General features: G+C 31.5%; 1 long non-coding RNA gene across 1 annotated transcript; it reads left to right on the forward strand.

The window, feature by feature from the left end:
- The first annotated feature begins 455 nt into the window (after positions 1-455).
- On the forward strand, positions 456-1,289 carry LOC147942637 (uncharacterized). Its single transcript, XR_015559176.1, has 2 exons — positions 456-713; positions 1,154-1,289. It is a non-coding gene; the product is annotated as an uncharacterized LOC147942637 (long non-coding RNA).
- Positions 1,290-5,768: the final 4,479 nt, after the last annotated feature.

Below are 5,768 nucleotides of genomic sequence, written 5' to 3' on the forward strand. Positions count from 1 at the left end.
TGTGAAGAAACGATGATATATTTTTTAAATTCATGTTCTTTTTCCAAAATCTCACCTATAGAGGTGTGATTTGTTCATTCCTATTTTTCAAGTAAAAAGATATCCAAAATCTCTCAAAATCAGTTTTCAGTATTTTTTTAGAAAATAATTTGTGAAGTTTGAAGAACAGTAGATTTGATATGATTTTAAAAAATTCTTAATTGAATAACAAGATATTGTGAGTTATTTTGAATGATTTTACATAAATGTCAAGTTAGATAACATTGAATATGACAAAAGATTTTAAAATCACAAATTGAATAACAGATTTGGCAGAAAACTAAAATCTTCTAAAATCCTTATTACAATACGTACCCCCCTATAGTGTTTCCGAACTAAACATAATATACCAAATCAAGGTTTGCTCATTAGTTTCATCTGTGTGTATATATATATAACCGTACATACAAATTTTTATAGAACAAATATATACACATAAACTATTATATAAAATAAAAAGACTTGAGAGAAATGACGATCAGAAAATGCATTGTATTAATGTTTTTGGTGGCGGTAGTAATAGCAACCACGGGAAGAGAAGCAGAAGGAATTTCATGTGAGACCAAGTGCGAGCTTAAGTGCGGTGGCCTTTATGTGCCTCCAAGTACATGTATCGACCCATGTATACGCGAGCACTGCCACAAACCACCAAGTCATTCATCTCAATCATTGCAGTAATAATCTCTTCACTACTTATTACATTGAGTTTGAGTTATTATTATCTTTTCTGTTCAAATTTCATATTATTATGCTTTTCCGTAAGAGATTTTATAAAAAAAAATATATACTATAAAATTAACTTAAACACAAAATATTAGTTTATGTTTTACGTTTATACTAAAAAATTTTATGATATATAGAAATTATATTTTGAAAAATAAAGATATCATTATGGGCTATTTCTTTGCAAAATTGTGCTTAATTTCATATGTGGCAATTCCACCAAGATCTATAAATTAGTAAGTACAAAAACAAACTTGAATACTTGTGTTTCGTTTTACTAGAAAAAAAAACACTTGTCTTTGAAACAACTATATATCCACGTATGAATGTATTTTCTTGTGTTGTGTGTATAGAAAAGTGACAATGGTTTAATTATATGGGGATATTGCAGGATGGAGGCTATAGGAATGAGAAACATCAGAGAGTAGAAACATGAAGAATATTATTGATATATTTGTAAGCTGATCAAAAGCATCATTTAAATGAAAACTTTTATTTTTGGCTTTAAAGAATAATTCAAACAAAAAGTGTTCCAAAAAGTATAGAAAACGGAAACATTGACTAAATCTGTGATGCATATAATTTTTTTCTGTCCCAAATCGTTAATTAAATCAATAAAAGCAAGTTATGCAGTTCTACGTAAGTAAACATTAAAATTACCAATGAGTACTATTGATTAAATCTACAGTAAAACCTCTATAAATTAATACTCTATAAATTAATAAATTTTGCTGGTCCCAAGTCGGGCCAGTGTAAAAATTAACAATATTCGATAAGATAATAAGATAATAATTTTTTTGAAATCTCAATGTAAAATATGGTCCCAATAATATCATAAATTAATAGTCATGTAAATTTTTATATATATATATAGATATACTGATATAATAGTGTATGTTTCTCCTAAAACTCATTTCTGTAGAACATTTGTAATGTTGTATTTTCAAACTATAATGATATCTCTAAAATATTTTATAACATGTCATACAAATAATTAAATTTTGAAGTTTTAATTTTTAGATATGCATCATTTACAATTTGATAATTAGACAGATTATTAAAATATGAGAATTAATATTATTGTTATTCATAAATTTGAATTTATGTATGTCATGTGTATAAGTCAATTTGTTTATAGTATTTGTAATTTATTGTCAATAATGCTTTATAAATATTACAAGTTCAATTCCTAAACCATAAAATTTATAACATCTGAAAGTTTAATCTTATTTTGCTATAATTGTTCCAATTCATAATTTAAAAAAAAATAAACAATTAAAAATATATCTATAAATTAATATCACTATAAATTAATAAAATGTCTTGGTCCCAACATTATTAATTTATAGAGGTTTTACTGTATATGTTTAGCGCAATTTCTTTTCTCCAAAAACGCAAAGCCGCAATTTTCTCACCAAAACACAAACCCATAAATTTCTCGCCAAAAACGCAAATCCGTAAATTTTCCGCCAAAACGTAAACCCGTAAATTTTTTCGCCAAAAACGCAAACCCGTAAATTTCCCGCCAAAAGCGCAAAACTACAATTTTCCCGCCAAAAATGCAAAATCTGATTTTTCCTCTATAATTAATTTTCCACTAAAATTTATGTTATGGTAAGAATAATGATGATAGTGAAAATGATGATAAAGATTAATAATATTTATATTATATATTAATTAATTTATATTGTAGTGGGTTAACCCAATTATTTATCTAACTCATTTAATTAAATGGATTCAGGGTTGATCCAACCCAATTGTTAAATGAGTTGAGTCAATTCATAAACTCATTTAACTTTTAACTCATTGTATAATGAGTTGAGTTGAGTTCGGTTGGATTAATCATTTTGATACCCCTAGATATATTCTCCCACGCTTATGCAGACGACAAATTTTCAGCATTTTAGATTTCAATGTGATCATGTTTTGGGATTAAAAAAAGAAAACCAAATCTCTTAAATCAAACTCTAATGATGAAATTTATATTATATATCCTCATAATATTTTTTTATTTTGTTAAAGCTATACTCATAATATTCTATTATAGTATATCATATATATTGACAATCGATATGCAAATTTAGAATCAACTAACAGATGATGCGAGGAGTTGAACTAGTACGAGACACAAGCTTTCAACATTCCTAGAGTAATATTATACTATTACGTACCTTTGTTAGACGATGGTGGCGAACTGGCGATATATAATGATTTGTTCACCATATAATGGTAAGAATGATGTCTCTACAGAGCAACTTTTAATATTCAAAATACGTGGAATCATATACGCACAGGAGCAACGATCGTGCCTTGGCATCATGGGGTCTGGTTCATGCACGCCACACCAAAGTTCTCCTTTTGTACTTGGCTTGCTGTGCAAGACAGACTATCAACAGGGGACCGCATACTCAAATGGAATACTGGAACTTCAGGTACATGTGTCGTCTGCAATAGTGCTCTGGAATCTAGGAACCATCTTTTCTTCTCCTGTAACTTTGGCTCAGAGGTTTGGGGAGCTACCGCAAGAAACATCCTCAAATCGAAGTACACAACGAACTGGTCTTCCCTTCTTAACTCAGTTTGCCGGCAATGGCATGATCGTCTTGAGTGCTTCATGGTTCGTTACCTTTTTCAAACTGCCATCTACACCATATGGCGCGAGCGGAACTCCAGACGTCATGGACACTCACCCAACGCAGCATCTCGGATAATTTCAATGGTGGACAGACAGATGCGAGACCGGTTCCTATCTCTTCTCCTCCTAGGTGTTGGATAATGAATATTATAATGATACGCAGTTGAGTTTTTACATGATTAAATGACGTCGGTGGCACAAAATTTTGTTTTTATACTCGTAGATAGTTTAACCACGCTCATCATTCTTACCATTATATTCTTTTTTAATTTAATGCTAAATTATATTCAAAAGAAAAATAGTTTTTTTACAATAAATGCATCATATATATAATTGATAGGTTTTTGATGAAAGTTCAAAAGCTAAAAGCGTAATCTGAAAATAAAGATCTTGAGGAGAACTAAAGTTACAACCCTTGTTCATATAGGCTAAGTTAGGCCTTTTTGTAAAATTATTCAATTTAACATTAAATTAAACCATTTTTTTTTAACTCTATTCGACAAATAATCGAAAACCCCAAATTCTAACTAACCTTTTCCATTCTTCAACATTTCCCTTCGATTCTGTTCTTCGATTCATGTCAACACAAACATGTCTTCGTATCAATTATTTCCAAAACGGTGATTTTCTTTCCACAAAATTGAAATTCGGGAAAACGATGCCGCAGTCAAAAGGTTTTTTTGAAGAGTTCGTGATATGATCATGAGACCATCCAAGAAGATCCTTGAGCCTTGTTCAACACGAACAAATTTGAAGATCAATTCTTCCAGCCAAAAAACCATTTGCAATACATTTCATTTGTCAAAGGAGGTTAATCTAGTTGTTCACTTGAAGAGTTTTAGGTCCAACTGGTTTAAGAGCTTCCAGAATTATGTATGGTAACCAGGTGTTGTTTCTACTAAGCCCGAGGTGAAGAAATGGTACAGCCCATGTTGTTTCTCATCAGCAAGTTGGATCAAAGATTCAAAGAGAGAAAATATCAAGGAAACTCTTAATGGGTCAATTCAAGAGTTTATGACCAAAGAGAGCATAGGAAAAACTATTGGGGATGATACCTATCAATTCCACCCTACTTTGAGCCTAATTCATGTCCAAGAAAGCCCAGAATAATCACTTTGTTTTGTGGTCAAAGAGGAATGACGAAAATGGAGTTCAACTCAACTTGGGAAGGACACATTGGGAAGGCAAACTTCAAAGGGTTGAATCTTCATTCAACTATCTATTTTTATTGTGTTTTAGATTCAAGAATAATACTTGGCTTTGTGACCAAGTTTTCTATCTCTATATAAACTCATGTAATCTCATTTGAGAATAATCAACCAATTTTCCTTTTCATTTTAGAGTCTATCTCTTTGTTCTTTGTCTAGAACATTTCTTTATTTTTTGGTGTGTAATATCGAAGCAACAGCCTCCTTTTCCTGGACTAGTGTGTCATATCTAGCAGTCATTGGAGTTGGGAATATCAGCAGCCTTCCGCAACTGCTGTGCGACCCCTCAATCCATCAAATCTCCCTTGTTGCACCTTGCATCTTGGCAAGTTTCTATCCTTTTTAGTCCGGCTGAGTGATCCTCAAATTTTGGGCATATAAAGTGGTATCAGAGCCACTCAACCGGTATTTGTCTTTTCATCTTCTCATCTATCCATCTTTTCATATTTTTCTTTTTTCTTCTATCTTTTCATCTTCTATATTTTTCTTTCTTTCATCTATTCATCTTCTTTCAAAAAAAAAAAAAAAGAGAAAACAAAAAAAAGAAATAAGAAAAAAAAAGATAAAAAAAAAAACATAAAGAGGAAAAAAAAAGAAAAAAAAGCAAAAAAAAAGAAAAAAAAAATGTATAATGATCGTCGAGAACGTGAGATCATCGAAGACGGAAGGCTTGGGATTCCAAATCTACAATTTCAAGCACTTATGAGAGAGACGCAATGGTTGTTGAGTGTTAAGATGAATGTCCTCTACGAGAGGTTGGATGTAGTTGAAGCAGAGGCACAACAGAGACAACCACAAATGTTGCATCATAGAAGAGAAATAGATCAACCTAGAGTAGCAAGGTCTAACGATTATTACAATAGTCAATCATCAAGAGGGAGCCACATGAAACCAAGAAGTGCTAGAGAAGCAAGAGGAAGAGTGGATGTTAACATGGGTATTTTGAAGTTGAAGATTCCTACCTTTCAAGGCAAGAACGACCCAAATTCATATCTAGAAAGGGAGAAAAAGATTGAGTCAATTTTTAGTTGTCAAAACTATTGCGAGATGAAGAAGGTACGTGTTGCAGCCACTGGATTTTGTGATTATGCTATTACTTGGTGGGATCAGTTGGTGGTAAGCAGGAGGAGAAATGGAGAACACCCCATTGAAACTTGGGCAGA

The sequence above is a fragment of the Camelina sativa genome, chromosome 6, assembly GCF_030686135.1.
Source record: "Camelina sativa cultivar CO46 ecotype springtype chromosome 6, ASM3068613v1".
NCBI classification, from domain to species: Eukaryota; Viridiplantae; Streptophyta; class Magnoliopsida; order Brassicales; family Brassicaceae; genus Camelina; species Camelina sativa.